A 12,711-nucleotide genomic window follows, 5' to 3' on the forward strand; every position below is an offset into this window, starting at 1 on the left:
AAAAAAAAAAAAAAAAAAAGAAAGCCCATTACTGTTTTTCCCCTCTGGAGCCGTGGTTTGGAAATTTGGTTCAAAACCCTGCTGTGACCGGTGATGCCCCATGTACCTCCAGATTTCAAATTCCAGAAGGGCACCCGTCTTTCAGTTCAGGTGTGTTGAGCAACATCTCTGTGTGGGCGCTGGCCTTGAGGGGCAGGGGTGAGCCTCCCTCCGTCCACCTGACTGTCCCTCGGTCCATCTGTCTGCCGGTCTGTCTATCCATCAGGGAGTAGATGGGCCGAGCCCTTCTACGTCCTGGCTCTGTGAACGTGGCGAGTTAGTTAGGCGATCTTGGGCCTCTGTGTTCATCTATATGGGGATGACACCAATACGTATCTCTTAGGTGGTTTCTGGCATTAATCAAATTCACACAGGTAAGGGACTTAACAGCTGTGCTGGCTCACAGCAGGCACTAAACCAGTGTTGGACCTTAGTTATTATTATTGTTGTTGCTGTTGTTATTGTTGGGATGTTCCTGGAACTTGCACGAAATTAACACCCAGCCTCACACACTTGGCAGAAACTTCACCTTTGGCAGTGATCTTGGGAAGCTGATGAAGTCTTGCACCAGAGTCTGTTTCATGTTTGTACCTTCACCTCAATTGGCTCTTGGTAAGAAACGGGCTTGGCAGGTCTCAGTAAATGGCAACTATTTTGTAGCTGCATTACTGCTTTGGGCGCCTAGAGATTCAGCCACAGGTAACCCCACTGAATGTGCCCAACAGCCTGTGCTTTTTAATCTCCTCTGCCTTTCGACATTTCAGGACAACACTGCATACTCATACTGCTGTCCTCACAGCTCCCTGGGGTCTGAAGCCCCACCTCCGCCAAGCTAAATCCATAGTCTCAGTGAAGCCACACGGGGTGAAGGGCATGGGAAGAGAATGGTCTGGGAGTTAAAACTCGAAAGCTCTGTGCTCTCCTTGTCCTGTTTGTCCCCCAGAGACCTCTATTAGGAAGAAGGAATGATATTGGTTAAGGTTGTGACTCAGGATGGAACTGCTTAAATCACACCCCTGCTCCAGTGCTTGTTAGTCTAGGGCTTCCCCTCTTTGAGTCTCAGTTTCCCGGTCTGTGAAATGGGGATAATGATACTACATTACCTACGGGCTTCTATTGAAGAGTAAATGAGATAATATTCCTAAAGCACTTGGCGCCGTGTCTGGCACATAGTAGGTACTCAGCAAATATGATTATTCTCCAGTAAGTTCAACCCCTCCCCTTTCCTCTCTGGAATATGACCTGTCAGAGGGTTTGTGCTTTGTCTGCTGGGCCCTCTAGATCTAGCTTCTTGCCTCCTCTATTTCCTGGTTTCTCTTCCCTGGGAGGGAGCCTGCCAGATGGGAACCACAGCGTGTGCCAGTGTTGCCAAGAGTGGGCTCCACTTCCACGCCTCCCCCAGGCCTTTCTTCACCCACAACATGCTAAACCCCTCTGCTTGCAGGCTGGAGGTTATTCTTTCATCTAGTTAATTACATCCAAACTCACGTGGTAGGTAGAGGTGCTCAGAAAAGCAGGTGTATAAGTACCCCATCTCCCATTGCACATTTCCTTATTTGATACAACAAGGCACCTTTATCCCCACTTTACAGATGAGGAAACTGAGGCACAGAGGGGTTCAGTAGCTTGCTCAAGGTCTCAGATATAGTCAGAGGGGGAGCCTGACACAAACCCTGGAGGTCTGTCCCAGAGCTCACATTCTTAAACACCAGGTTACGCTGAATGGTCTCTGTTCTCTGACAGCAGCACTGTGGGCTATCGTGAGGATTTGCTGGGAGAACACATGTCCAGTGCTTAATGCATAAGGATGTAGTTCTGGTCACATTAATGTGTGCTCAGTAGAGCACACATTAACTCTATAAAATGACAATAATATCAATGACTGCTTTTAGTGCTCTTGCCTATTTCCCGACCCGCCAACCTGAGCTAATGTAGGAGCATCAGTCACAGGACCTGTATGTTATAGATGTTCACTCTTCATTCCTAACCCAGTTGAGTTGACAGTAAAACCCCAGGGAAGCCTGGTTGTAATGCAGAAATGCAGATTCCCATTAAGTATAAGAAAATCATAATTTTTTTTTCTTGATTATAAAGGTTATAATCATGTGGTTATTGTAGAATGGTGGGAAAAAATCCAGTGCCAAGAGATGGAGTCAGTATAGGTCCCAGGGTCCCAGGGGTGGGGCTGGGAGGTCAGGCTCACCTGGCTGTTCAGGTTGGAGTGGGGCTTGGGGGCTGGGCATAGAGTGGGTGAGTACGAGGGGCACAGGGTGTGGGAGGCCACGGGGGGGTGGGTCCTCGGGTCCGGGAGCAGCACGACCTTCCCTCTCATCCTCTGCACACCAGTGATGTCACATCACAAGATGCTGATAGTGACTGGGTTTTGTGCGGCAGAAATCACCAGGGCTGAGGCAGAGCTAAGTCTGGACAACACGATCCAATGCAGGCAGGAGGACTACAAAGAAGCAGAAGGAAAAGTCAAGATTTTAGGAAGTGGGTTTCCCTGGTGGCGCAGTGGTTGAGAGTCCGCCTGCTGATGCAGGGGACACGTGTTCGTGCCCCGGTCCGGGAGGATCCCACATGCCGCGGAGCAGCTGGGCCCGTGAGCCATGGCCGCTGAGCCTGTGCGTCCGGAGCCTGTGCTCCGCAACGGGAGAGGCCACAACAGTGAGAGGCCCGCGTACCACAAAAAAAAAAAAAAAAGAAAGGGGGCTTCCCGGGTGGCGCAGTGGTTGAGAATCTGCCTGCTAATGCAGGGGACATGGGTTCGAGCCCTAGTCTGGGAAGATCCCACATGACACAGAGCAACTAGGCCTTTGAGCCACAAATACTGAGCCTGCGTGTCTGGAGCCTGTGCTCCGCAGCAAGAGAGGCCGCGACGGTGAGAGGCCCGTGCACTGCGATGAAGAGTGGTCCCCGCTTGCCACAACTAGAGAAAGCCCTCGCGCAGAAACGAAGACGCAACACAGCAAAAATAAATAAATTAATTAATAAACTCCTACCCCCAACATCTTCTTTAAAAAAAAAAAAAGATTTTAGGAAGTGGAGGTTTGCTCTGGACTGATGCTGTTAGCAAGCAGGGCATTTCTTAATAAACCTTATTTAGAAGTAGGGAGGCTAGACCGAGGCTAAAGCTGTAATTGCCTAAGAAACAGAAGTCGCTAATATGAGCCTTTTTTGGGCCATTATTGTGCCTTAGCCAATATTCATGTTTTGTCTGTGTTCAGATGTGATTATAAAAGGGTCTTTTTTTCTTCTTTTTTTATTAATCCATCATGATCACCAAGTGGCTTTATCTAATGTTTATGTTCGCCAGGAAAATACCAAGGCACAGGTGACAGTGCCAGGGGCCAGCTCCCAGAGGTCAGGGTTGGTTTTCTTTCTCAGAAGTGAGATAAAGACACTTACAGAAATCAGAAGGAGACTTTGGCTGTCACATGCCCTGGAAGGAGGATGGCAGCCAGTTGAATTAGCACTTCAAGGGGTGGGCCCAGGTTTTACAACTGGGTGACAAACAGAAGTCTATAAGGAAAGAAACAGAAGCTGGTCTTAAGCCACGTTGCAGTGATGATATTTGGTGTGATCTTTGGGTCAGCTCCCCTGGATTAAAATCCTAGCTCTTAGCAGCTGTGTGTAATCTTTGACTGAGTTACTTAAACTTCTCTGTGCCTGTTTCTTCATCTGTAAAAGGAGGATAGGATTCGTAGGGTTGTGTGAGGATTAGGGAGATAAGGTGTATAAAGTGCCTGGTATATAGTGAGCACTGAAGTGTATGCTCTGTGTAGTTTGGTCTTCTGGTGTTTGGCTAAGCAATACCATCAAGAATGTATTGTTGGGCTTCCCTGGTGGTGCAGTGGTTGAGAGTCCGCCTGCCGATGCAGGGGACACGGGTTCGTGCCCCGGTCCGGGAAGATCCCCCATGCCGCGGAGCGGCTATTCCCGTGAGCCTTGGCCACTGAGCCTGTGCATCCGGAGCCTGTGGTCTGCAACGCGAGAGGCCACAAGAGTGAGAGGCCCGCATACTGCAAAAAAAAAAAAAAAAAGTATGTATTGTTTGCTCACATATCCCCTGATCCTGGAATGATACTTGGCACAGAACAGACACGCAATAAAATTTTGTTGAATAAATAAGTGAGGGCATTTGTTTAACCATTTCTCTATCACTGGACATTTAGGTTATTTCCTATTTCTGTTGTCATAAATTACACAGTGCTATGAGCATCCTGTAAGCAGAACATAGGCTGTCCAGCTGCCCCGAACCCCACTGCTCCCTATTGCCCCCAATGCTGAGGTCATAGGCTGTTGCTGTTTTTCATCACATGTGTGCTATGGTTTTCCTTAAAGAAATATTGTTCTGCACCTATTCTCTGTCAAAAACAGAAACATAAAAGTAGGACCGAAGGAGTTGCCTGTTCCTAGAAAAATGGGAGTAAGCAAGCTCCTTGGTGAAGCTGATGAGATCTTGTGTACAAAGTGTCCTTGTCTTGTACCCACTTGCCTTGCCTGTTGGCATATCGCTCTCCTTTACCTGCAGGATCTGAGCGAGCATCCTTCATCTACTCGGTGTGGGAACGCACCTGTGTAACCAGCGCCCAGTTGAAGAAGAATGTGACCAGCATCCAGAAGCCAGCATTGTGCACGTTCAAGGGTTAACATCATAGACTAGTCTTACCTGTTTGAACTTTGTATAAGTGGAAGCATACGGTATTCATTCTTTTGCACAAACGTTGTGTTTAGGAGGTTCATCCATATTGTTGTAGTTTGTCCATTTTCATTTCTGTATAGTATTCCCCTGTATGGATATACAGTCGTCATCCATTTTACTCCGGATGAACATTTGGGATTTTGTTTCTAGTTTTGGCTTATTACAAACAACGACTTCGGGGACATTTTTATGTCTTTTGGTGATCACCTGGATACTTTCTGTTAGCTGTACTTCTAGGAATGGAATCGAGAATGTTCTGCTTTAAAAGATTCTGCCAAATGGTTTCCCAAAGTGCTTAAGTCTGTTAAAGTTTTTTTTTTTTTTTTTCTGCACTGCATGGCTTGCGGTATCTTAGTTTCCTAACCGTGGATTGAACCTGGGCCCTCGGTGGTAAGAGCATGGAGTCCTAACCACTGGACCACCAGGGAATTCCCTGTTTGAAGTGTTTTAATGTTGGACATTCATTTATTTCTGACTATTATTAGTGTCTCTTTTTCACAGATAAGAAAACTGAGGCTCAGAGAGGTGAGTTAATTTATCCTAGGTCACACAGCTGGTCAAGGCTGGAGCTGGCTCCAGAGACCTCAGTCTTCAACACCACATTATATTGTTTCTCATGGAGTTCCAACCAGATTCCTATACAATGTAGTGTCTAGGACATAGTAGGAGCTTAGTAAGTATTTGTTGAATAAATGGGCCAATGAAAGAACGAATCCCTCAAAGAAAGGGCTGAGGAAAGTTTTGCTTCTTTATTTTCCACTTGAGATTCCATATCAGCTTTTATAAATTTCAGGGGGGAAAGTATATCAGTCTTTTTGTTGGAATTTTATTAAGTTTAAAAATTATACGAGAGAAAATTGGCAACTTTATGATATTGAGTCTTCCTATCCAAGAACATATAATATAGTTTTCTTTTGTGTTCTTTAGTAGTATTTTGGAGTTCTTATTGTAGATTTTTTTTCACACATTTCTTATTAAGTTTACCTCTTGGTTGTCTTTTTCTTGTTGCTGTTATAGAGACTATTTTTCTATTGTATGTTCTAACTAGTTGGGTTTTTTTTTTCATATGTAAGTGCTACTAATTTCTGTATATCATTCTGTACTCTGCTACCTTACCATTATTGTTGGTTGTCATTTTCCTGTTGATTCTCTTGGATTTTCTAGATATACATTTATGTCATCTGCCAAGTAATAACTTTATTCCTCCTTCATTCTAATTTTCATGTCTCTGATTTAAAAATTCTTCCAAAGTTGCACAGGCTAATCCTTTGAATGCAAAGTTAAGTACAGGTGCAATAATGGGCATTCTTATCATGTTCCTAATTTCCTAGATGTGGGAATACTTCTAATATTTCTCCCCACTTAGAAAAATCTTTTTAAAGAAGTATTCGCTGATTTCTCTTTTATTAAATATTTTTATGAAAAATGGATATTAGGTTCTATTAATGCCTCTTCAATAATTTTCTTTTGAGATCTCTAATATGTAAATTCTGTTAATAAATTTCCTAATATCAAAACCCCTTGTATTCCTGAAATAAATCCCTCTTGGTCATGATGAATAATTATTTTAATATGCTCTTGGATTCTACCTGCTAATAATTTGTTTGGAATTTTTGAAAACATATTTACAAATAAGCTATATCTGTAGTTTTCTTTTTGTGTAGTTTGTCAGGTTTTGTTAGAAATGTTATTCTTGCTTCAAAAAATAATTCAGAATGTTAGTGAAGATGTAAAGTAAATGGAACCCTCATGCATTGTTGTGAGAGAGCAAAGTGGTAAAACCACGCTGGAAAAAGATTAGTCAGTTTCTTATGAAAACCAAACATAATACCTGCTCCATGATCTAGCAATTCCATTCCTAGGTATTTATCTAATATATATATAAATATAAGTCTAAAAAAATGACTGTGACAAGAATGTCCATGGCAACTTTATTCATAATAGTAAAAAACTGGAAACAGCTGAGGAGTCCTTAAATAGAAGAAAGGAGAAAGAAACTTACATATTCAAATGATGGAATACTACTTAGCAAGGGAAAGAAATAACCTAATGATACTCAGAACAACAGGAATCAATCTTCAAAATATTACCATGAGTGAAAGAAAGCTTACACAAAAGAACACATATTGTATGCTTCCATATATATGAAGTTCTGGAATAGGCAAAACTAATTCATGGTGGAAAAAAATCAGAACCTCTGGGTAGGGTGGGAGAAAGGATTGATTTGGAAGGAACATGAGAAAACTTTCTGGAGTGATAAGCAAAACGTAGTAAAATATTAATTGTAGAATCAATGTAGTGAGAATACAGACGTTAATGGTAAAATTCTTTCAATTTTTCTGTCTGCTTGAAATTTTTTATGGAAAATACCTGATTAGAAAAAACAGTTTAGGATTTTTGCTTCCAACCATAACAGGATAATTGGTAATAGAATTACCTTCCCATGGAAAACAAATCTAGGCAACCCAGGTCTAGGCAGCGACTAATCTACTTTCTGTTTCTATGGATTTGCCTGTTCTGGGCATTTCATTGAAATGGAATTATACAACATGTGATCTTTTTGATTGGTTTCTTTCATTTAACCTAATGTTTTCAAGGTTCATCCACATTGTAGCATGTAGCAACACTTGATTCCTTTTTATAGCTGAATAATATTCCATTGTACGGATATACATTTTTTTTGAAATTTAAAATAATTCATTAATTAATTTTTGGCTGCGTTTGGTCTTCGTTGCTGCGTGTGGGCTTTCTGTAGCTGTGGCGAGCGAGGGCTACTCTTCGTTGCAGTGTGCGGGCTTCTCATTGTGGTGGCTTCTGTGGCACTCGGGCTCAGTAGTTGTGGCTCATGGGCTCTAGAATGCAGGCTCAGTAGTTGTGGCACATGGGCTTAGTTGCTCTGCTGCATATGGGATCTTCCCAGCCCAGGGCTCGAACCTGTGTCCCTTGCATTGGCAGGTGGATTCTTAACCACTGCACCACCAGGCAAGTCCCTATCTATCTTTTTTATTATAGTCATCCTCTTGGGTGTGAAGTGCTATCTCATTGTAGCTTTGATTTCAATTTCCCTAATGTCTAATAATGTTGAGGATTTAACATACACTTATTGGCCATTGATATATCTTGTTTGTATCTATTCAGGTCATTTGCTCATTCTTCTTTTTTTGGCCACACTGTGCGGCTTGCAGGATCTTAGTTCCCTGACCATGGATTGAACCTGGACCCTGGCAGTGAAAGCTCCAAGTCCTAACCATTGGGCAACCAGGGAATTCCCAGCCCGTTCTTAAATTTGGTTATTTATATTTTATTATTCAGTTATGAGTTCTTTATATATTCTGGATATAAGCCACTTATCAGATATATGACTTGCAAATATTTTCTCCCATTTTGTAGGTTTTCTTTTAACTTTCTTGATGGTGTCCTTTAAAGCACAAAAATTTAATTTTGATGGAATCTAATACATCCATCTTTTCTTTTGTCTTTTGTGCTTTTGATGTTGTGCCTAAGAAAGCTTTGCCTAATCCAAGGTCATGAGGGTTTATTCCTGTTTTCTTCTTAGAGATTTACAGTTTCAGCTCTTACATTTAGGTCTATGATCCATTTGGAGTTACTATTTGTGTATAATGTAAGGAAAGGATATAAATTCATTCTTTTGCATGTGGAGATACAGTTGTCCTACCACTTCTGGGACAATTATTATTCTTTACCCATTGAATTACCTTGGAATTCTTGTCAAAAATGAATTGACCATAAATGTGACAGTTTGGTTCTGGACTCTCAATTCTATTCCATTGATCCATGTATCTATCCTTATTACGTCAGTACCCCAGAGTCCTGATTGTATTGCTTTGTAGTAAGTTTTGAAATAGGGAGTTGTGAGTTCTTTTTTCCAACTGCGTTCTTTTTTTCAAGATTGTTTTTGGTATTCTGGATCCTTTATGTTTCTATATGAATTTTAGGATCAGCTTGTCAATTGCTGTAAAAAAAGACAAGCTGGGGTTTTGATAGGGATTGCACTGAACCTGCAGATCAATTTGACAAGTTTTGTCATCTTAACAACATTGTTTTCCTCGCCATAAACAAGGGATGTCATTGTATTCACTTAGGTCTTCTTTAATCTCTTTTTTAAATTAAACTAAATTAAATTTATTTTTGTCTGCGTTGGGTCTTCGTTGCTGTGCCTGGGCTTTCTCTAGTTGCGGCGAGTGGAGGCTACTCTTCGTTGCGGTGTGCAGGCTTCTCATTGCGGTGGCTTCTGTTGTGGTGGAGCATGGGCTCTAGGTGCGTGGGCTTCAGTAGTTGTGGCACACAGGCTCAGTAGTTGTGGCTCATGGGCTATAGAGCGCAGGCTTAGTAGTTGTGGCGCACAGGCTTAGTTGCTCCGCGGCATGTGGGATCTTCCTGGACCAGGGCTTGAACCCATGTCCCCTGCATTGGAAGGCATATTCTTAAAAACTGCACCACCACGGAAGTCCCTTTAATTTCTTTCAACAGTGTTTTGAAGTTTTCAGACTACATGTTTTGCAACCTTTTGTCAAATTTATTTCTAAGTATTTTATTCTTTTTGATGCTATTGTAAATGGAATTATTTTCTTAATTTTGTTTTCAGATTGTTTGCTGTTAGAGTATAGAGATACAATTTATTTTTGTATATTGGTCTTGTACCCTGCCACCTTGTTGAATTCATTTATTAGTGCTAATAGTCTTTTTAGTGGATCCTTTAGGAATTTTTTTTTCATTGAATTATAATTGATTTACAGTGTTGTGTTAGTTTCAAGTATACAGCAAAGTGATTCAGCTATACATACATATATCTTTTTTTCAGATTCTTTTCCCTTATAGGTTATTACAAAATATTGAGTATAGTTCCCTGTGTTATACAGTAGGTCCTGGTAGGTTATCTATTTTATATATAGTCGTGTTGCAGGAAAGACAGTGGGGCACGAGAGGATGGCCATGTCGCAGGTCTCAGGCGAGTCCCAGGGATGGCCGCCAAGTGTGGGTTCTTGGGTTTGTGCAGGAAAGAATTCAAGAGTGAGCCATAGCAAAGAGAAAGAAGGTTTATTCAGGGAGATACACACTCTGAAGACAGAGTATGGGCCATCTCAGAAGGCAAGAGAGGCACCAGGGTATGGGGTTGTCAGTTTTTATAGGGGTGGGTAATTTCATAGGCTAATAAGTGGGAGGAATATTCCAGTTATTTGGGGGAAGGGGTGGGGATTTGCAGGAATTAGGCCACTGCCCACTTTTTGACTGTTATGGTCAGCCTTGGAACTGTCATGGTACCTGTGGGTGTGTCATTTAGCATGCTGCTGTGTTACAATGAGAATATAGTGAGGCTCAGGGTCAAGTGGAACCATCTTGGACCTAGTTTGTTCTAATCAGTTTATGTTGTGTCCTCGGGCTATGTCATTCCTTTAAAGGCTGTGCCCTGCCCCCTTCCTGTCTCAGTAGTGTGTATTATGTTAATCCCAAACTCCTAATTTATCCCTTTCCCCAGGAAATATACAAGATATCAAGATATAATATACAAGATAATGTCATCTGCAAATAGAAATAGTTTTGTTTCTTCCTTTTCAATCAGGATGCCACTTATATCATCTATCTATCATCATCTACCTATGTATATCTATCTGCCTACTTATCTAATTCTCTGTTTTTGCCTAATTGCCCTGGCTAGAACCTCCAGTAAAATACTGAATAGAAATGGTGAGAGTAGACATCCTCATCTTGTTCCTGGTCTTAAGGAGAAAGCATTCAGCCATTCACCACATGTAGGCAGAATAACGCCCTCCGCCCACCAAAAGATGTCCAGAGCCTAATCCTGGAAACTGAGAATATAGTACTTTACATGGCAAAGGAGAATTAAGGTTGCAGGTTGCTAATCAGTTTAAAATAGGGAAATTATTCTAGATTATCTGGGTGGGCCCAGTGTAATCATAAGGACCCTTGCAAGTAAAAAAGGGAGGCAGAGGAGGCAGAACCAGAGACATGGCAGCATGAGATGGACTCTATGTTTTTGGCTTTGTAGATGGAGGAAGAGGGTTGATGCTGAAAGTTCAGCTTCTCCGTGCACCGGTGCCGAATAAAATCTCAGAGACAGAGTTTTGGGTGCAGTAGGAAAGGAGAGCTTTACTACTTTGCCAGGCAGAGGGGGACACGGCGGGCTCCTGCCTCGAAAAACTATGTGTCCCAACCCAGGAGGATGTGATAAGGAGTTTTATAACAATATTTCCCGAGGCTGGTGTTGCTGACAAGATTAGGGTGTGTGTAGGGGCTCAGGTGGTCGGGTCTCCTAATTTTTCTTTTTAAACTTTATTTATTTATTTTTAAATATTTAATTAATTAATTTATTTGGCTGTGCCGCCAGGTCTTAGTTGCAGCACGCAGGATCTTTAGTTTTGGCATGCAAGATCTTTAGTTGCGGCATGCGGGCTCTTAGCTGCGGCATGCGGGATCTAGTTCCCTGACCAGGGATGAGCCCAGACCCCCTGCATTGGGAGGGCAGAGTCTTAGCCACTGGACCACCAGGGAAGTCCTGGTCTCCTCATCTTGATGAGCTTCTCTGGTCCCTTTAATCTCGCCTCAGGTGGTTTCCTGGCTACTCCTCCCCTGATTAGTAACAGCTTGAATCTGCCCTTTGGGTCTCAGGGAAGGTCATGGAGGCTGGAGTCTTGCCTGCAAGAAATGGGGGAGAAAAAACAAGAAGGCTCAATGCCCAGGAGCCTCAGAGCGCCCCGCTAGGTTTCAGGGTTATGAGACAAGGAATGTGGAGGTCTCTAGAAGGTGGCAAGGAAACAGATTCTGCTCTAGATCATCCAGAAAGAATGCAGCCTTGCTGACACCTTGATTTTAGCCCAATGAGATCCAGGGTGGACTTCTGACCTCTAGAACTGTGAGGTAATGAGTGTGTATTGGTTAAGCCACTAAGTTCATGATAATTTTTTTACAGCAGCAATGGAAACTGATATACACCATTAATTATGATGTTAGGTGTGGCTTTTTCATAGATCCCCTTAGTCAGGAAGTTCCTTTTTGTCTTGAGTTTGTTGAGTGTTTTTATCACAAAAGCGTTTTAGAGTATGTTAAGCGCTTTTTCGGCAACTACTGAGATGATCCTGTGGTTTTTATCTTGTATTCTATTGATATTAATTGAATTTCACATGTTAAATCTGCTTTGCATTACTGGAATAAATGCCACTTGGTAATTAATCCTTTTTCTAAGTTGCTGGATTCAGTTTTGCTGAGGATCTCTGCATGTGTATTGGTCCATAGTTTTCTGTTCTTTTGATGTCTTTGTCTTTGATATCAGGATAATACTGGAGTCACAGTGAAACCGTGTGACTCAGAATGGGACTTGAACCCATGGTTTTTTAACTGAGATCACACACTTGGTCTCAGGACTTTATGAAGCTCAGGTTCTTGATGTCTCATTGCAGAAAGAATTCAGTGAGAGACAAAGCGATAGGTAAGAAGTGGATTTATTTAGAGAGAAACACACTCCACAGACAGAGCGTGGGCCATCTCAGAAGGTGAGAAAGGCACCAGGGTATGGGGCTGTCAGTTTTTATAGGGGTGGGTAATTTCATTGGCCAATGAGTGGGAGGAGTATTCCAGTTATTTTGGGGAGGGGGTGGGGGTTTCCAGGAATTGGGTTACCGCCCACTTTTTGACCTTTGTGGTCAGCCTTGAAACTGTCACGGCATCTGTGGGTGTGTCATTCAGCTTGCTGATGTGTTACAGTGAGAATATACTGAGGCTCAGGGTCTAGTGGAGCCATCTTGGACTTAGTTTGTTCTAATCAGTTTATGTTGTGTCCTTGGGCTATGTCATTCTTTTAAAGGTTATGCCCTGCCCCCTTCCCTCCTGTTTCAATAGAACAAGCTGGCAAGTGTTCCTTCCTCTTCTCTCTCTCTCTCTCTCTCTATATATATATATATATATTTTTTTTTTTTTTTTTTTTTTTTTTT

The sequence above is a fragment of the Lipotes vexillifer genome, unplaced genomic scaffold, assembly GCF_000442215.2.
Source record: "Lipotes vexillifer unplaced genomic scaffold, Lipotes_vexillifer_v1.1 scaffold109, whole genome shotgun sequence".
Classification (NCBI taxonomy): Eukaryota; Metazoa; Chordata; class Mammalia; order Artiodactyla; family Lipotidae; genus Lipotes; species Lipotes vexillifer.